Source organism: Chiloscyllium plagiosum, chromosome 35 (genome assembly GCF_004010195.1).
Source record: "Chiloscyllium plagiosum isolate BGI_BamShark_2017 chromosome 35, ASM401019v2, whole genome shotgun sequence".
NCBI lineage: Eukaryota > Metazoa > Chordata > Chondrichthyes > Orectolobiformes > Hemiscylliidae > Chiloscyllium > Chiloscyllium plagiosum.
Window position 1 is genome coordinate 4364415 of NC_057744.1, and position 21567 is coordinate 4385981.

General features: G+C 42.5%; 1 protein-coding gene across 1 annotated transcript in view; it reads right to left on the bottom strand.

The window, feature by feature from the left end:
• LOC122540540 overlaps window positions 1-15294 on the bottom strand; it is a 72409-nt gene extending 57115 nt beyond the window's left edge. The window contains exon 1 of the mRNA XM_043676405.1: window positions 15076-15294. The gene's annotated coding sequence lies outside the window, so the exon portion shown is untranslated. The remainder of the gene's footprint in view (window positions 1-15075) is intronic.
• Window positions 15295-21567: the final 6273 nt, after the last annotated feature.

The following is a 21567-nucleotide window of genomic DNA, read 5'->3' on the forward strand; positions in this document are numbered from 1 at the left end:
TCCCCCAAGTCCCTCCTCCCTACCTTTTATCTTAGCCTGCTTGGCACACCCTCCTCATACCTGAAGAAGGGCTCATGCCCGAAACGTCGATTGTCCTGCTCCTTGGATGCTGCCTGACCTGCTGCGCTTTTCCAGCAACACATTTTCAGCTCTGATCTCCAGCATCTGCAGTCCTCACTTTCTCCTTCTATATCCATACAGGATGGTTAGTAAAAGCTAATCACTCAGCAATATCAGATCAGTCTTCAGACTCTCTCTTCTTCAAAGTCCACTCAAGTATACAATGTTATTCCACCCTTTGAGTTGTCCTACTACTTAATTGGCTCAAACTGATCCATACCTCAAACCCAGTCTTTTCTCTCTATCTTGAAATCACACTGAGCAAAAGCACAACTAGATTAGATTAGATTCTCTACAGTGTGGAAACAGGCCTTTGGCCCAACAAGTTGACACCGACCCTCCAAAGCGTAACCAACCCAGACCCATTTCCCTACCCTATATTTACTCCGGCTATCACTACGGGCAATTTATCATGGCCAATTCACCTGACCTGCACATCTTTTGGATTGTGGGAGAAACCGGAGAATCCGGAGGAAACCCATGTAGACACGGGGAGAATGTGCCAACTGCACACAGACAGTTGCCGGAGGCAGACCAAGAGGTACAACTTAAAAAGTGTCTTAAAAGAGGAAAGAGTGTTGAAGTGTTTGTGTCTGTGTTTATGTACATCTACGTGCCTGTCATAGACAATGTGAATCTGACAGTCTCTTGGGGAAACCAAAGAGACCTAGGGGTTCAGGCACGTAATTGTTTGAAATTTGTGTCACAGGTAAATAGTGTGGTTAAAAAGGTGTGTAGCACGTTTGCCTTCATTGCTCAGCCCTTTGAGTACAGGAGTCGGGACGTCATGCTGAGGTTGTACAGGATGCTGGTGAGGCCTCTTCTGGGGTACAGTGTGCAGTCCTGGTCGTCCAGTTACTGGAAGGCTATTATTAAACTGGAGAGGGTGCAGAAAAGATTTACCAGAATGTTCCTGGGAATAATAAAAAACAGGCTGAGACTTTTTCACCAGAGTCAAGGAGGTTGAGGGGTGTCCTTATTGAGGTTTACAAAATCATGAGAGGCATGGATAAGGTGACGAGCAAAGGTATTTACCCTAGGGTGGAGAGGTTCAAAACTTGGGGCATATTTTTGAGATGAGAGGAGACAGATTTAAAAAGGACACAAAGTAGCAACAGTTTTTACACACAGAGTGGGTAGTGTGTGGGACAAACTGTCAGAGAAAGGGGTGACTGAGAGTACAGTTATGCTTAAAACATGTACATGAATAGGAAAGGTTTGGAGGGATATGGGTCAGTTTGGGAACATGGTCATTGTGGACTAGTTTGACCAAAAGGTTTGTTACCATGCTGTACAACTCTATGACTTTATAACTTCAACTGAACAAACAAAAAATCAGTTGCTCACATTCTTGAAGATTGCAATTGACTCCCAGAATCTGTAATCATTTTGGAGTGAACTATTTTCATTCGCCTTCACGTGAAGAAGTGTTTTATCTCTGAATAGCCTGACTCTAATTTTAATACAGGAATTTTAATTTTTAGTCAGGAACCCTCCAGAGAAAATAATTTCTCTGGACCCACCATGTTTAATGCCTTAATATCGCTATAAAGACCTCAATTAGATCACCACTTCAACCATCTAACTCAAGGGAATAGAAGAATATTCTATGCAATTTGTTCATATCATTTAACAGTTTTATTCACAGTGTCACTTTGGTGAATATTCAAAGCTAATACATTCTTCCTGAATTGCAGAGCCAAAAAATAAATGTCCTGGTCCAGATGGAGTTGATGAAGACAAACTGATATTTGTTTTCAAAGAGCTTCCTATCTGCTGGTTTCTTTCATATCTAAGACATTCAAATATTGATTCTTTTATTTAGTCACTCATGGAATGTGGGTGTCACTGGCTGGGACAGCATTTATTGCCCATCCCCAATTGCCCTTAAGGTGATGGTGTGGAGCTGCCCTCTTGAACTGCTGCAGGCTATGTCACCTAAATACCACACATCATGCTGTTGAGGAGGGAATTCTTCAAGTTGTTTGGGAGCTCATAAGAATCTTGACCCAGCATCAGTGGTGAAGTTGTATGATGGTATATTTCCAAGTCATAATTGTGTGGGATGCAGAGGTGAACTTGCTGGTGATGCTCCCATGTACTCATTACCCTTGTCCTTCTAGGTGCTAGAAGTCATGGGTTTGGAAGGTGTTGTCAAGGATCCTCCATTTTGGATCTTGTAGATGGTCCACACTGCTGCCAGTGTGCCAGTGGAGGAGGATGTGAATATTGAAGGTGGTGGATATGGTGCCAATGAAGTAGGTTGCTTTGTCTTGGATGGTGTCAAGCTTCTTGAGTATTGATTGAGCTGCATCTCTCCAGGTGTGTGGACTGTATTCCATCACACTCCTGGACTTGTCGAGGTTTTACTATCTAATTTCTTGTGTTGAAGTCACATGCCGATGCTGCAGAAATGCTGATAACAAGAACACAGCAAGTGCCAAGAAAGTAATGCACAAAGCTGAAGGCAGGATCAAATCACAGACCAAAGCTAGAGTCTTTGATGGGTTTAAGATAAAGGATAATTCCAAAGAATTGCTAACATTTATTGCTTTTATCCATGCGAAGGAAAATGGTACTAATTCAAGGGCGGAGGATATTTTCCACATTAGACACGCACTGTCAGTTTGGTAGAATTCCTGGCTCTAGTCCTTAAGCAGGTTATTGATTTGTTCTGTAATATCACTCAGCTTAATGCCCAGTTGGTTGTAGTCTATTCAACCATCTTAGACACGCTTGACACCTGGCTGATCAACAGCATTGTCTTATTTCAGACAGTCCCTGTGCAAATGCTTTCTGTACTGCAGATCCTGAAGCAAACAAAACTGGCAAATGAATAGAATAAAAGTGATACTTCAGACCAAGTGCTGGCTGATGCACATGTACACTAGAACCAGTGCCTTCTCTGTCCTGTCTGTCACAGAGTACGGATTAAAATCAGCAATGACCGCTGACCCAATCAATAAATAGGCCACCTCTAAGGAAGGGTCCAATAGAAGACTTAACCTGGCCACACTGGTCTGGACTGACCAGCCTGGTGTGGAAGAGAGAAGGAATGAAGAGTACAAACATGAAACAAGAATGCATTAAGCATTGTGGGTTCCCTCACCTCCTGGGGCATGGTGCTCACCTGACCATTGATGAGATACCATGTCCAAACTCTTTGAACAAAAATACAGTGTTACCAGATGAGAAGGGGAGAGTTGGCTCCTATCTTTTTAACCAAACTGATCGGTCACAGAGGTTTTAATTTGTTTTCAGCCCACAGTTAAATCACATCTTAATTAAAACACAATCATCAACCAAAGTTAAGGTGTCAGTTACAAGATTTCCTTGATTAAAACAAAGAGGAATTTTACAACTTACCAAGAAAAATAATAAAAATACTTCAAACACGGATAGAAAGTTTAAAAAGGGTGGGGCTAATTCAGTAGGAAGATAGAGAATATTCAGTTCTAAAAGTTCTCAAGAAGCCTTGAGTTGTTACAGTCGAACATGAGCCCAAGGCTGTTCAGTTGATGTCTTGTATCCTCAGCAGTCATGAAATGTGTTGAATCATTGGATTTTTAGTGAGTGGATGTTTCTCTGTTAGTTCTATCACCACTGCAGAGTTTTGAGCTAATGGGGAAAAACAGGGAGAATGATAGAATTTTCCAGTCCATGTTATTACTAAACCATTTTTTTCTCTCTCTGTATACTCCTCTGGCAAACTGCCACTGAAATACAGTTCATTTGTGTAATCCCAAATCTTTCTTCATTGTCTTTATTAGTTGCATGGTTGCAGGAAACTCTTTCATTTCCAAAATGAACAGCTTCTCTTGTGTAAATTAAAACAGAACATACAATTTTCTTGGCCCTTGACTCAATTCACCGGTTGCTATACATTTTGATAAAATGGTAAATTTTACTTCAGATGGCTTCATTTATTGCATGATAGGTTCTTGAACATGCCTCAATCGGTGATCAGGTGATCATTGCAGGCATTTTAGGTCTATGTTTCTACCTTTTACAAACCATTGTAGTCCACGAGAGCCTTGGGGATAAAAATCACATGATGGAAGCAGAAAATTGGCAGTCCATATTTTGTTCCTGTCATGACAATAATATCTAATTATTTTATTTATTTATTTTTCACTGGATGCTGGCAAAGCCAGCATTTATTGCCTGTTCTTTATTGCCCTTGAACTAAGTGGCTTGCTAGGTAAAAACAATGACTGCAGATGCTGGAAACCAGATTCTGGATCAGTGGTGCTGGAAGAGCACAGCAATTCAGGCAGCATCCGAAAAGCTTTGAAATCGACGTTTCGGGCAAAAGCCCTTCATCAGGAATAAAAGCTGATGAAGGGCTTTTGCCCGAAACGTCGATTTCGAAGCTTTTCAGATGCTGCCTGAATTGCTGTGCTCTTCCAGCACCACTGATCCAGTAAGTGGCTTGCTAGGCCATTTCAGAGGACAGTCATGAATCAACCACATTACTTTGGGTCTGGAATCGCATGTATGTCAGACCAGAGGAGGCTGGCAGACGTCCTATTCTGAAGGACATTAGATGGGATTTTGCAAGATTCAATGGTAGTTTTACGGTCACAGTTATGGAAATAACCCCATGGAGGTTAGTAACCCTTTATTTACGTGCGCACAGTACATGACACTGACCTAGCTAGCTCAGAGCTGGCTCTTAGAGTGAGCAGAACCCCTGACACACCTGTTTATCTGCCAGCCAGGGCTCCCTGCTTGGACCAGATTAACAGCCTCAATCAGGGAACTCATATTCTACGAGGTACACCTGGCTTACCTCGCTCCAATCACTATAGTTACTGAGACTATTTTTCAATTCCAGAATTACAAATTGAATTTTAAATTCCATCAGTTGCTATGGTGAACTTTGTAAACATGTCCCTTGAGCATTAGCTTGGGATTCTGGGTTGCTGGTCCAGTTACATTACCTCCTCATCACCAGCCTCCCCCATTTTAATCTGATTATGAGGAAAATGAAATGTATTTTATCACATTTCACAGATTTTTTTGACTTTGCACCGAAGTGGGAATCAAACCCATGACTTTCTGACTCAGCGGCACTTACTGAGCCAAGCTGACAGCTGAAGAAGCAGTGCTTTTAATGAGGGAGATTATTAAGAAGAAGGTTTTAATAAAATGACTTACATTTAGCATCCTTTCATAGTTAACCATCCCAGGCTGCTTCAAAGGAGCATTAACAAAGCAAATTTGAAACAAACCCACAGCAGGATATCTTGATTTCAAAATCTTAATTGGAGAAAAGTTTGAAGATTGTCTTAATGGATAAGAGAGGTAGAGAGGTTCAGGGAAGAACATTCCAGAACATGAGGGATTTGGCAGCAGGAGCCACAGCCATCAATGGTTAAGCAACTTACACTCGGGACAAGTGAGCATAACTGGGGCAGCACACAGACCTTGGAGGGTTGTAGAGCTGCAAGTGGTTACTGAAATGCATGACATTAGTACTATCTCCATGGTTTAATAGGAAACGCTGACTGTCTAGACAATTTGCAACATCACTGAACCACATATCTATTGAATTTTATTGCCCTTCACAAATGTAGAATTAAAACAATAAAAAAGACTTAGTGCTTGAATTAGCAAATCATTTCATCCAGTGTCTGCGAGTGAAAGATTCAGTGTCATTGCAGTAACCTTGCTGCCTGTCTCACTGCAGACTCTGGTCTGGAGTGGAGCAGGAATGGAGAATGCAAAAAGATAAGATATTGGAATCCTTTTTTTGGCTCTCAGAAACAAGCTTCCGTTAGGTGTTCACCTGTTCTGATTGCCAATTAGTGATACATTTCTTTGCAACCAAATTCATCCAATGCTTTCACAGATACAATACCAAGCCCCAAAATGGAATCGGAACCTGTTTTTAGCACAATGTAATGAAGCACATTTCAAAATGAAACCAAGTGTTTTTGTAATCTCTGTGTCTTTAGAGTAATGGGGGCTCAATGTCTTGGAATCTCAGCTGGGACAGAGAGCAGGCTGTCTCTCACCTTCTCAAACTGCTGTTAGGTCCCAGTCACTGTTTCACCCGCTGACCTGCACTGCTCTCCTGTGTAGCAATGCTTGACCACAGAAATTCTCAAATTCACCTGGACCATCTCTGACTCCTCCCTCCCCTTCCTAGACCTGTCCATTTCTATCTCGGGTGACCGAATCAACACGGACATTTACTATAAACCAACCAACCCCCACAGCTACCTAGACTACACCTCCTCCCACCCTGACCCCTGTAAAAACGCCATCCCATATTCCCAATTCCTTTGTCTCTGCCACATCTGCTCCCAGGAGGACCAGTTCCAATATCATACAACCCAGATGGCCTCCTTCTTCAAAGACCGCAAATCCCCCCCAGACCCTTGTTCTTTCTAAGGAAGATAGCCCCAGCTTCGCAAACTCTTCACCCAACTGAAGTCCTTTATCCCTGGAAACATTCTCATCAGTCTTTTCTGCACACTAGTCGATTCATGCACTTCCTAAAGTGCAGCATCCTGAACTGGACACAATACTCCAACTGAAACTCTGAAATCAGTAGACTTTGCCTCTACTTATAAAACTCACATGGTTCATTTCACACTTTCTCAACCTGCCCTGCCACAGTCAGCATTTTCTGCATTTACACTAAACTTGCACTCCCTTTAGAGCTGTATCCTTTTTCTGTTTTTTTCCTATATTTTTACTTTTGTACTACAATATTAGAATTTTGTTTTTCAGACTCTATTCATCTGGTGACTACATTCCAGAAGGACAGGACCTGGCCTGCTAAACAGAAAATGTCATATTAGTACATTTGCATTTTCTAGTCAGCTTTACATGCAGAAAGAGCTTTACTTTGGATTTATCATTGTTTCCTTCCAATGAGACACTGCAACAAGAATGTTAAAATGTACAAGACCCATGCTGTACCTCACTTGAGACAGCATTGCTTTGTATCTAACCCATCTTGTATCTGCCCTCACAATGTTTGTTGGAACAATGTAGAGGAAATTTTACTTGACAATTAATGTGTGCTCAGGAATGTAGGATGGGCAACGAAATACCATTCCTGAAGAAGGGCTCATGCCCGAAACGTCGATTCTCTTGCTCCTTGGATGCTGCCTGACCTGCTGCGCTTTTCCAGCAACACATTTTCAGCTCTGATCTCCAGCATCTGCAGTCCTCACTTTCTCCCCACAGAAATTCTCATCCCCATTTATAAATCCCTTCATGGTTTCGTTTCCATAACCTCCTCCAGCTCTACAGTCCTCTGAGGTCCTCAAACACTCCCAATTTTACGGACTTGTCAAATCTAAGATTTTCATCAATCTATAATCTTCTGTAACCCTCTCTGCTCCTTTATGAAGCTTCTTGCTGTTTGTTAGTTGTTTAAGGGTTAAACTATCATTGATATGGAGGTGTGAGTGTTGAACTAGGGTGGACAAAGTCAGAAGTCACATAACACCAGGTTATAGTCTAACTAATATGAAATCATAAGCTCTCGGAGCTTCACCTGAGTGGAGGTTCACCTGATAAAGGAGCAGCGCTCCGAAAGCTTGTGATTTCAAATAAACCTGTTGGACTATAACCTGGTGTCATGTGACATCTGAAAATATCATCGCACATTGTCTTCAAGCTAAATGTGCCATAGTCTTTTCAGACCATAGGGTTACTCTCTTATTAGAGGCTTACAACTGGTGGCAGTTTAACCTGAAGCAAAATAAAATGGATGTTGGAAATCTGAAATGAAGCCTCAAAGTACTTAGCAAGCCATGCAGCATCTGTAGAGCAATATATGGATTTCATATTTCAGACCCTGCGACTTTGCATCAAGAACAGACAAAATCAACCACTTTGATCATGATTTCAGTCACCTGCCTGAATATCTCCTTGTGTGGCTTCATGTCAAATTTTGCTTAATAGTGCTCTAGTGAGGCACCTTAGAAAATATTATTGTGTTAAAGAGGTTAGACAAATACAAGCTATTGGTCTTAGGGAGAGGGGATGTTAACTAAACTAGGTCACTATCAAGGGTCCCCTGCTGGATGATAATTACTCCTTCAAACCAATGGATCCCTCCATCCCTTCAATTACTCTGGCTGCTCTTGCTTGTGATCCTTTTAGTAACTGCATTATCCGCTTTAGTACAGTGGCAAAGAGAAGTATGCACATTAGTTTAAGTGCAGTTACATCCATGATTTATAAAGTGGCACATTACCTCACTCTTTCAGCCCTATCATGACCTTATAAAACATTGTCAGATTTGCTTTCCTCACTCCTGCCAAGCACTGATTTATTGCCAATTTGTAACGCTGGACTGCACATTACCTTTACGAATGAAGGAACTGAGAAAAACATGTATTTTATATATTTTTTTTTCTTTATTGTTTTCTAGCACTGGGGCATTGATTGTCCAACCTTTATTGTCCTGAATTAAGTGTTGGCCAAGGCAGAGGGTAGGTTAGCATCTGCCACACCTGGAGTCACATGTAAGGATGTAAATTTTCTCTTAAAGGAATGTAACAAACCACATTTTTTTTAGAGTTTTAATGGTAACCATCAAACTAGTTTTTAATTCAAGACTTTATTAAATGAGTTTAAATTTCATCATCTGCCATCATAGGAGAGGGTCACCACAGCATTAGCCTGGGTGTCTGGATTACTAGTCTAGTGATGTTGTCTCTACACCACCCTGTCCCCTCATTGTTTTTCCATTCCTGAAAAATCCCTCCTGCTTCACTAATGTCCCTTAAGGAAAGAAATCTGCTATCCTTACCTGGTCTGGCCTACATGTGACTGTAGACCCACAGCAACATGGTTGATTCTTAACTGCCCCCTGGGCAATTAGTAGGAACACTAAATGCTGGGACCAGTCAGTGACACCCACATCCTATCAATAACAAAAAGTAACTTGTACTTCTAAAGCACCTTGAACAATAATAAAACATCTACAGGTGCATCATAGGAGCATTAGAAAGCAAAACTAAACATAAGGGCAGATATTAAGATCATTGAATTCCTACAGTTTGGAAACAGGCCATTTGGCCCAACCAGTCCACACCAACCCCCTGAAGAGTAAGCCACCCATTGCCCTACCCTATTACTTGACATTTACCTCTAACTAACGCATCTAACCTACACATCCCTAAACACTATGAGCAACTTAGTATGGCCAATTCACTTAACCTGCATGTCTTTGGAAAGAAACCAGAGCACCCGGAGGAAACCCACACAGACACGGGGAGAATGTGCAAACTCCACACAGATAGTCGCCTGAGGCAAGATTCGAACCTGGGTCCCTGGCGCTGTGAGGCAGCAGTGCTAACCACTGAGCCACCACACCACAACATCATGGTCAAATGGTCATATTGGTAGGTTCCAGACAGGGACCAGGTTTAGGGAGGGAATTCCACAGCCAACACTATTGGAGCAATTAAAGATACAGAATTCTCTCATGGGACCCAATGATTTGAAAAACAAGCTTTAAAAAGTTTAACAACATGGTTCCTTTGAAGTGATTTGGTGCTTTTTAAATATCAAAGATTATAAATCAAGTCTAACTTATCAATTAAATATACTCTACAGAATCTGTGACTGCTTTAAAGGTTAAAGTTTCATAGCACATTGTCTTTCAGCTAAAGGTAAACCATTGAATCCCTACAGTGTGTAAGCCAGCCATTTGGCCCATTGAATCCACATCAACCCTCCAAAGAGCAGACCCCACATCCCAACCTATAACCTTGCACTTCCCATGGCCAATCCACCTACAGGACATCTTGGACACTCGACAATTTAGCATGGCCAATCCATCTAACCTGCACATCTTTGGACTGTGGGAGAAAATCAGAGCATCCAGAGGAAACCCACGCAGACACGGGGAGAATGTACAAACTCCACACAGACAGATCACCTGAAGGTGGAAATGAACTTGGGTCCCACCATGCTGCCAAAGTTGCTATACGTCTTAACAGACCTTAGGGTTACTTTCCTATTAGAGACTTACAAGTGGTGGTGCTTTAACCTGAGGGTCACCACATCTCAGATGAGTGGACAGTCTTTCAAGGTAATCTCAGATAGTGCAGGAATTAAACCCATACTGCATTGTAAACCAGCCATCCAGCCAACTGAGCTAAACCAAGCTATGATGCAATCTACTGTCCTGTTACAATCTTGAATTCTGTAACACAGTCAGGTTATAGAACATAGAACATAGAAAAGTACAGCACAGAACAGGCCCTTTCGCCCAAGATGTTGTGCCGAGATTTAATCCTAATGTAAGTTATAATAACTTAACCTACGCACCCCTAAACTCACTGCTATCCGTGTGCATGTGTTATGAGGGGCAACAGAGTACAGGGGAGGAACAGTGTGTCTCATATCGTACTGGGCAAATCTCCTTGTCTTGCCACTTTGCAATTCTTCATATAGATTTGCAAGCGGAAAGACTGGGGAAGGGGGAAGTGTTAGCCTCAGCAGTAGGTTACTGAAAATGACTTGCCCTTGGTTTTCGGAGACATGTCAGTACAGAGTTTGTAAATGTTAGCAGAACAGAACTGAACTGGTAACAGAAACCTTGCAAGTCCAGAACTTGATCCTGGTAAAAATAGATTATGTAGCCAGCATGATATTTTTATATAAAATGTGAATGGAAGGGTGGGATCACTTTCCAATTAACATGAGAATCCGATTTCAAAATCAGGCAACTGGGAGGAAACACTCCTTTTTCAGCTCACCCAAAAACAAGTATGCACCCTGACTGAATAGGTTTGGACAGTTGATAGCAGTTGTTCATTTAACAATCCAGCAATCTAGAGGCTTGGGTCTAAGGATTGGTTGGCAGGAGTTTCAAATACTGCTATCATAATGCGCATTTAAATTCAGTTCATTGGAACAAAAAGTTAGTCTTGGTAATGACAACCATGAAACTATTGAATGGTTGGGAAAACTTATCTGGTTTAATGGTGCCCTTTAGGGAATTAAATCTGTTGTCATAGAGTCATAAAGATGTCCAGCACGGAAACATACCCTTTGGTCCAACTTATCCAAGCCGACCAGAGATCCTAAATAAATCTATTCCCATTTGCAGCATTTGGTCTATATCCCACCAAACCCTTCCTATTCATATATCCATCCAGAAGCCTTTTAAATGCTGTAATTGTACCCATCTCCACCACTTCCTCTGGCAGCTCATTCCATACACACACCACCCTCTGTGTGAAAACGTTGCCCCTTAGGTCCCTTTTTGAATCTTTCCCCCTGACCTTAAACTTATGCCCTCCAGTTCTGGACACTCCCACCCCAGGGAAAAACCTTGTCTATTTACCCTATCCATGCTCCTTATGATTTTATAAATCTCTATAAGATTACCCCTCAGCCTCCAATGCTCCTGAGAAAACAGCCCCAGCCTAGTCAACCTCTCCCTATAGCCCAAACCCTCCAACCTTGGCAACATCCTCGTAAATCTTTCCTTAACAGTTTGGTCTAAATGTAATTGGCTTACCCTTAAAGTCCCTCTGAAATGGCTAGTAAAGAGGACTCAGTGAAAGCTAAGGCAGCTCTCCATCACCTTACAGCAGTCTCTCTTTGTGTGTGTGTGTGTGTGTGTGTGAACTGACTCATGATTCTGAAGGAACACCTTATCTCTCTAATTGTCAAAACCATTCAGATCGGCCATGAGAACTAGCCGACAAGGGAAATGAAATTCTAAATCCCTTGATATTTCCACAACTCCAGGTTGAACTTGCTCCTTATTAAGCTCTGTCTGACAGTATCCTAACATCAAGTTCCATGTCTGCAAACCCATTCCAGCTATCGATCACCTTTGGCGTAAATCAATATTTTCTGGCATCTGGCCTGAACTATATGTCTCAGAACACACCTGAACTGATATCTGACACTCAAAAACTACTGTGGAAAATAGTGATGGGTAATAAATGCTGAATAAATTTTAAAAAATTAAAATTCAAACTTGTTGGATAGACTAAAAGGTCCTTGAATCTCACCCCATGTTGTCCCTGTTCTGGGAGTATAAGATGGGGACAGTGGAGAGCGATTAGGAGAAAGTGAAGACTGCAAATGCTGCGGACCAGAGTCGAAAAGTGTGATGCTGAGGGTTTGACATTCGGTTCAAAAGAGTAGGAGAAGGTTTAGTCTGCATCTAACCCCGTACTGTACCTGACCCTGGGGGTGTTTGATGGCGTCTGTACAGAAGAAATGCTACCCTGTATCCAACCTCATGCTGTCTCTGGCCTGGGGGTGTTTGATGGGGACATTGTCAAGGGAGCTTTACTCTCAGTTTAAAAGAGTAGAAAATTCTTTACTTTCAGTTTAAGAGAGTAATGGGATCTTTACTCTCAAAGAGTAGAGAAAGCTTAACTCTGTATATAAAGTCAGACTATACTTGTCCTGGGAGTGGTTAATGGGGACAGTGTTGAAGGACATTTACTCTATATTTAAGCTGAAAATTTGTCTTGCAAACGTTTCGTCCCCTGTCTAGGTGACATCCTCAGTGCTTGGGAGCCTCCTGTGAAGCGCTTCTGTGATGTTTCCTCCGGCATTTATAGTGGCCTGTCTCTGCCGCTTCCGGTTGTCAGTTCCAGCTGTCCGCTGTAGTGGCCGGTATATTGGGTCCAGGTCGATGTGTTTGTTGATAGAGTCTGTGGATGAGTGCCAAGCCTCTAGGAATTCCCTGGCTGTTCTCTGTTTGGCTTGCCCTATAATGGTAGTGTTGTCCCAGTCGAATTCATGTTGCTTGTCATCTGCGTGTGTGGCTAGTAAGGATAGCTGGTCGTGTTGTTTCGTGGCTAGTTGGTGTTCATGGATACGGATCGTTAGCTGTCTTCCTGTTTGTCCTACAAACTCTGTATTTAACTCCAGGCTATCTGTCCTGGGACTTTTTAATGGAGATAGTGTAGAATGGGATTTACTCTGTATATAAACCCAGACTATACCTGTCCTGGGACTGTTTAATGGGGACAGTGTAGAATGGGATTTACTCTGTATATAAGCCCAGACTATACCTGTCCTGGGACTGTTTAATGGGAACAGTGTAGAATGGGATTTACTCTGTATTTAAACCCAGGCTACCTGTCCTGGGAGTGTTCAATGGGGACAGTGTAGAAGGAGATTTACTCTGTATTTAATCCCAGGCTACCTGTCCTGGGAGTGTTCAATGGGGACAGTGTAGAAGGAGATTTACTTTCAGTCTAAAAGAATTGGAGGAGATGTACTTTGGATCTGACCCCACACTGTCCTTGCCCTGGAAATGTTTGATGGGGATAGTGTAGAAGGAGCTTTACTCTGTATCAAACATGCTGTACATGTCCTGACAGTATTTGTTGGAGACTGTGTAGATAAAAGAATAGACAAAGCTCTACTCTGTACCTTAATCCCAGGTTGCATTTGGGACTGTTTCGGGAGGACAGTTATTTTGGGTGTGTAGGTATGGAGATATTTTGTTGTTGATGTGGAGAGAGAGGGAGGGAGGGGTGAGAGCTTGTGACTGTGCAGCAGTACAGGGGAACATTGCACTCTGCAGAACCCAGGGACAGTAACAGGCTCACCAGGGAAGGGCATAGGGTGGAGTGGAGGGAGTGGAGTAAACTGAAGGTTAAGTGTGAGGGGCTGAAGCTGAAATTTCCAGCATCCATTTGCCCGTTGAACTAATCTTACAATCTGCTCAAAAAGCACCTGGGAAATCCGCTCCAGCCTTTTCAGTTCAAAAACTGTGAATCGATCTTCAAAGGTGTGCTGATAAAATATATTCACTCATTTTTTACAATCAACATTACACATCATGTGGAAATTCTCTCATTCTCAGCACTGCGCACTCTCAGCTAGACACTGATGGATATTAAACCCTGAAAGTAGACATTAATCCTAGTCTGGAATTAATGCAATGTAAAAGCTTTCCCACTGGGGTCCTCAATGACACCAGGTCACTCCAGTGAAAATATGTTCAGCCTTCCCCAAAATACAGACCCTCAGCACCTGACAAACACCGAGAAATATTTCAAAACACGCACGTCATACTGAGAGAGGGCAATATGGTGACATTGTTCCCCTCCTGGCATGCCATATTTCCCAAATCAAGGAAAAGAAAAATCTCGTGTTGTCTTATTATTCATTCAAGGCACATCTCGTATTAAAATGCGGGAGGGGGAGGAAAATGGGGCTGAGCGAGGAAGGCTATTGATAAAGAAAAGGAACAGGTTGTCTACAGAGAGGGGGAGGAGGTGGAAAAATCGCTTGATCTTCAATGAAACGGGAGATCAACACAATGAGAATCTGTTCCAGGGGCAATGTGAGGGGCACCAGGTCTGACTAACTCAGTGGCAAACCCTGGGGTCCCCCCTCACACCCAGCGCCCAGGCACGTACACAGAGGGATGGGGGAAGATAGAGAGAGAATTATACACACACACACACACAAAGGGGCAAGACGTGATCCGGAGCAGCACACATTCCTGTTTTATTTGAATGTAGTTATGTCCAGGAGCAGAGAGCGCCCTTGTTTACACCGCGTGTTCCAGACAACACCCTTTTAGGGCAGTTGGGGGGAGAGGGGGGTGTCTCTGAACTGAATGTAAGATTAAACATGTCATCTCGAACAGAGGGTAAAGACGGTGAAATAATCACGGCTGGATTTCATGTCGAAATTCCTAGAACCTTGACAATCCGACCCTCACATAAGCGACCCCCTCCCCAGACACCCGACATCAGCACCGACTGCAACATTTCAGAGACATTTACCCCGAATTACAGGCGGTCAGTTTACAATCTGAGTCCCTGTTGCTGAATGTCACGTTCAGGCAAATCCACGTCGAATCCAAACTTCACTGTTGCTGAAATCCCATTTCTCGATGAAAGGTGCTTGGCCATTAATTGATGTTTTACTCCCCACCTCCTCCTCTTTCTCTCTCCCTCCCTGTTAATATAAACCAGAGGGGCTTACCTGCTGCACGCTGTGAGATTGGTGTTGGGGAACAGGGCAGGCTGTGCTGTGTGAGCACACGCAGGGACAGGGATCTAGTCTCCTCGCCTTCCCGTTGGACAGGGATTCACTGGGTGCCTTGCATGTGGAGTTACCATCCCACACACACAACTGAGAGAGACAGACACCGATAGCAGCGACCTCTGCAGCTGCTGCTCCTCTTTGGGAGACTCCCAGGAAATGGTCAATGATTAACCCCACTCCCACTCCCACCCTATCCGGAGATAGTCTGTCCTTGCTGTCAGGTCATTTTTTGGGGTTTTTTTGCATTATGCCTTTCTTCCCTCGAGAAAACAAAACAATTGAGATTGACCCGGGATATAAGGCTCAGAACAGTACCGCAGGCCATTCTGCCCACACAGCCCGTGCTGGTGTTTGGGTACTACTCCTGTCTTCTCTCATCTTTCCGCATCTCAATCCCCCATCTGTTCCCGTCTCCCGCCTACGCTTGAGTCGTTTCACCCTAAATTCAATCGGATCGCTTCAACTCCTCCCTTTGGTGGCGACTTCCACATTCTCACAGCAAATTCTCTCAAATTTGGAGGTTTCATTTCTTGTGGGCTATTTTATGAAAACCTGACATACTGCTGTCCCTCGCAAATGGAAACATTCTCTTTGGGTCCACTGGATAAAAACTTCTACTCCACAGCCTCATATTTTAGACACGGGCAAGATCAATCCCTTCCTGATCAATAAACCCATACATTCATGGTATAATTCCTGTAAATTCCTGGAAACTGTCTTTATGACCTCTCCAGCACTTTTATATCTTGATTTGACTGTATCTAAGTACAGTGAAAAGTTTTGTTTTGTGTGCAGGCAGATCTTCTTCATCATCTACCTTCTTCTGCATCATCAGCACCACAGACAATACTCCAGGTGTGATCTGTCCAGGGTGTGATTCCAGTGTTTAAGATGATGGAGGATTTGACAGGGTAGATAGAGGCAATTGGTTCCTCTGGTGAGGATCCCGAAGGATGAGACAATAACTTTAAAACTAGAGCTAGGTTCTTCAGACTGGTTTGAAAAAGCATTTGGTCATTCAGGTGGTAGTGAATATCTGGAACTGTCTTCGTTAAAAAAAAATTGTTGAAGCTGAGAGTCAATCGATAATGTCAAAACTGACATTGATAGCTTTGTACCAAACATAGAGAATGCTGGAGAGACTCAACAGGTCTTTTGAAGAGTCCAATATAAACTCTTCTTCAGAACTGGTTCCACCACACTTGGAATATTGGGTCCAGTTCTGGTCGCCTCATAGGTCGGATGTTGATGCGTTTGAGAGGACGCAGGGGAAATTTACCAGGATGCTGCCTGCATTGGAGGGCATGTCTTATGAAGAGAGGTTGAGAGAGCTCAGGCTTTTCACACTGGAGAGAGGAAGGAAGAGTGCTGATGTTATAGGGGTGTACAAGGTAATGAGAGGCATAGATAGAGTGTTTAGCCAGAGACTTTCCCCCAGGGCCAAAATGGCTGTCATGGGGGGCCATAATTTTAAGGTGATTGGAGGAAGGTATGGGGAGAGTTCAGAGGTAGACTGGTGTGTGTGTGCAATGCACTGCCAGCGATGGTAGAGAGTTAGAGACATTAGGGACATTTAAACGACTGCTGGACAAGCACATGGACGGCAGTAAATTGAGGGGTGTGTAGGTTAGGTTGGTATTAGATAAGATAAATTCTTGGCACAACACTTTGGGCTGAAGGGCCTGTACTATGCTGTACTGTTCTATGTTCTATGTTCTAACTCAAGAGATCAGAACTGATAGACTTGTATTGGGTACCAAGGGTTTGGAGTCAAAGATGGTAGCTGGAGTTGAGATACAGGTACAGTTGTGATACAAATCCATTGATTATTGGAACAGTCTTGAGGGGCTAAGTGACTTTCCTTTTCCTAATCAACTTGTTCAGAGATGTTATTACATGTCTCTGGAATGGATGAGCTTTGATCTTTAGCCTCCCAGCCCAGGGGTAGACCATCCACAAGACGGACATTCCTTTGACAAAACACTCACTCAGGTCTGGAATGACCATCAAAGGTCATACGGGTTGGTTATCAGCAGATTGATTCAGAGCCATATGTATACAAGCCAATAACACTTCATCAACCCAGTCTGAAGATTACCAATTATTGCATTTTTAAATCACTCCGAGAGAGACAAACTAAATCACACCCAGAGTGACAAGTTAAGTCACTCCCAGAGCCACAAGTTAAATCACTCCCAGAGAGACAAGTTAAATCACCCCCAGAGCCACAAGTTAAATCACTCCCAGAGACAAGTTAAATCACTCCCAGAGCGACAAGTTAAATCACCCCCAGAGCGACAAGTTAAATCACTCCCAGAGACAAGATAAATCACCCCCAGAGAGACAAGTTAAATCACTCCCAGAGCCACAAGTTAAATCACTCCCAGAGACAAGTTAAATCACCCCCAGAGCGACAAGTTAAATCACTCCCAGAGTGACAAGTTAAACTCACTGGTGAAACAAATATAAACATTCAAATGAAACAGTCTCTAAACAGCAGTGATCAATTCCACTGTTAATCTCAAGTCAGTGTTCCTCATCAAAGGCACTTTTGCCTTGAGAAGGTAGCAAGGAATCTCCAACTTAAGCAGCGATTGATATGACCAGTAACTTTCTAACCTCGTTCAGAGAATAATAAGAGTAAACCATTTTAATGAAGGACTGGAGTCATAGGTAAAGAGGACTGAGTAAATGTGACAGGTTTCCTTCCTGTAAGTTATAGTAATCAACCAATTGAGTATTTACAAATTCTCAAAGTCACTTAAATAATATCAGTTTTTATGGCTTATGGAAGCTGAAATTGAACTGATTTGAATCTCAGTCTCTATTTCACTAGTCCAACAACACAACTGCTAAACAATTGAGCCCAAGATGCTCCAGAGAGCCTGCCTTAATCCTTTATTTCCTTGATTTCTGTCTCAGTGACATAATGCAATAGTGTGGAAACTGAGCTGTAGAAGGCCAAGAAGGTATTACAGTTTGTGGGGGGGGCAATTGATCTGAACCAGTATGACGATGTGAAACAGCCTCTGCACTGCTGGCCTAGGCAGTGTTGGACAGGACAACACAAATCAGCCAAAGTTATTGATTCTGAACAGCGAATGGCAAGGAGGAGTGCAGGAGGGTGTCAGGAGACAACAGAGTTGAACTAGGCAGAAATTCCCCCACCATCATGACAAAACAGTCTCACAGCTCACCCTTATTTCCACTTGAGATTTGTCCATTGAGTGAGTAACTCAGATAAATGGACTGTACATTAAAGATGCTGATACCTTGAAGACAGGTACACACATGAACAATAAGCTCTTACATTTATATTGCATGTTTAAGAACCCCCGAACATAAGAACCATAAGCAGGAATAGGCCATTCAGTCCCTCAGGTCCCATTTACCATTTCTTTAGAATCATGACTGATCTCAGCTCAGTCTCGACTCTACTTAGAACATAGAACATTCTGGCACAGTACAGGCCCTTCAGCCTTCGATGTTGCACTGACCTGTGAAACCAATCTGAAGCCCATCTAACCTACACTCTTCCATTTTCATCCATATATTTATTCAATGACTATTTAAATGCCCTTGAAGTCCCCCACTACTGTTGCAGGCAGGGCGTTCCACACCTCTACTAGTCTCTGAGTAAAGAAACTACCTCTGACATCTGTCCTATAACTATCACCCCTCAATTTAAAGCTATGTACCCTTGTGCAAGTTACTACCATCCGTAGAAAAGACTCTCACTGTCCACCCAATCTAACCCTCTGGTTATCTTATATGTCTCAATTAAGTCACCTCTCAACCTTCTTCTCTCTAACGAAAACAGCTTCAAGACCCCTCAGAAGACCCTCAGACTTTCCTCATCAGACTTTCTCTCCACACCAGGCAACATCCTGGTAAATCTCCTCTGAACCCTTTCCAAAGATTCTACATCCTTCCTGTAATGTGGTGACCAGAACTGTACACAATACTCCAAGTGCGGCTGCATCAGAGTTTTGTACAGCTGCAGCATGACCTTGTGGCTCCGAAACTCAATCCCTCTCCCAAAAAAAGCTATCATACCGTATGCCTTCTTAACAACCCTATCAACCTGGGTGGCAACTTTCAGGGATCCATGTACATGGACACGAGATCTCTCTGCTTATCTACACGACCAAAAATCTATCATTACCTCTGCATTCCTGTTACTCCTTCCAAAGTGAATCACCTCACAATTTTCCACATTAAACTCCATCAGCCCAGCTCTGCAGCTTATCTATGTCCCTCTGTAACCTACAATATCCATCGTCGCAATCCACAACTCCATCGACTTTAGTGTCATCCGCAAATTTATTAACTCATCTTTCTTTGCCTTCATCCGGGTCATTTATAAAAATGACAAACAACAGTGGACCCAAAACAGATCCTTGCGGTACACCACTAATAACTGGACTCCAGGATGAATATTTCCCATCAACCTCTACCCTCTGTCTTCTTTCAGCTAGCTAATTTCTGATCCAGACGGCTAAATCATCCTCAATCCCATGCCTCTATTTTGTGCAATAGCCTACCATGGGGAATCTTAAAAAACCCCTTACTGAAACCCATATACACCACATCACCCACTTTACCCTTGTTACGACATGGGTTAAACTTGGTGCTGTCAAGTAGTTCTGCTAGCTTTTAACTCTCTTAAAAGTACAGTACACCCACATCTTCAGAACACCTCCCCCCTCAAGAAATAAATGAACCATCATAATGAAAAGATAGCTGCACATTTTTTTCCATTCTTTAAACACAATACCCTAACATACTGATAACTTTAATCTAAGTTCACCTTAACGTCTTCTCATGCAACTGTGTATATTTAAATAAATACAAATCACATAAACGTTACCAATTAAATCTGTGATAACTCAACAGCGATTACATTCTTACAACCTGCAACATGGATGATTTTAAAATTAAAAGTCTGTAACATAAGACTCCAACGAAATAGTCTCATATTCTTGTCTTTAAAGCGTTCAAGGAATATAAGAACAACGTAACATTGTTTGTGACATACACATTAAAATGTTGTAAGGCCAGGACCAAGCTCAGTAGCTCTTTTTCGTGGAATATTTCCTTTGGTGGATATTGATCTTCTTCAAAAAGAAACCAACCGGCAGTTCAATCCCATCCTCATCTTCCTGTAGGAGTACAGCTCCAACTCTTACGTCACTAGCATCGATGGCAACTTTAAAATATTTTGAAAGGTTTGGTGTAGCTCAAACTGGTTTGGTGGTTAATATAGGCTTCAAAAGATCGAATATCTTCTGGCATGGTTCTGTCCACCGAAACTTTGTGTTTTTCTTCAGCAAATTGGTTAACCATGCCACTACACTGCTGAAGTTTGGAACAAACCTCCGATACAATCCGTTAAGTCCTAAGAATTGAAGCACCACTTTCTTCAAGGTTGGTTGTGGAAATTCCTCGAAGGCCTTCGTTTTTACGTTCCATGGGCTCAACCTTCCCTGACCGATGTTATGTCTTAAGAACATCACCTCTGCTTTCGCAAATTCCATTTTATTTATATTTATCACCAGTTTTACTTCTTGTAGTCATTCGAACAGCTCTGCCAACTGTACCATGTGATCTTTCCAGGACTTACTAAAGGCTGCACAGTTTGTTAACCCAGCCACAACTCTGTTCGTGAGTCTTTGGAATGCGACGGGTGTGTTCTTCATTCCAAAGGGCATCACTTTAAACTGATATAGCCCATTTAGGGTTACAAACGCAGAAATTTCTTTCACTGTCTCTGATAAAGGTACTTGCCTGTAACCACACATTAAGTCAAACTTGATGATGTAATTGGCTTGTCTAACTTTCTCAATACAGTCCTCCAATCTAGGAAGTGGATGTGAGTCCAATTTTGTAATGGCGTTGACCTTCCGATAATCCACAAAGAATCATTGAGTCCCATCCAGTTTGGGAACTAAGACAATCAGCGAACTCCACTCGCTCTGGCTTGGTTCGATGATGTCCTCATTGAGCATGGCCTCCACCTCCATCTGGACCTGTCTGGCTTTGAAAAGATTAAGCCGATAGGGGTGTTGTTTTATCAGAGCAGCATTCCCTACGTCTACTTCATGTACAATAGCATTTGTCCTCCCCATCTGATTCTTATATATGTCCTTATACTTGAGTAACAAATCTTTCAACTGTGTTCTATGCTCCTGAGACAGATAGCTTACTAACCTATCCCACTCTTCAAGGACTTCTTCATTTTTAAATTTATTTTGAGGCACATTAAAATCCACATCATCTGGATTTGATTCCTTACTCTGGGGCAGTAACTAACACCTGTTTCTCCAATTTTTTCTCTCTAGCATAATACGGTTTTAACATCTTCACATGACATTCCCCAGTAGCTTTTTTTTTCTATCTGGCATCTTTATTAGATAGTTCATCTGAGGG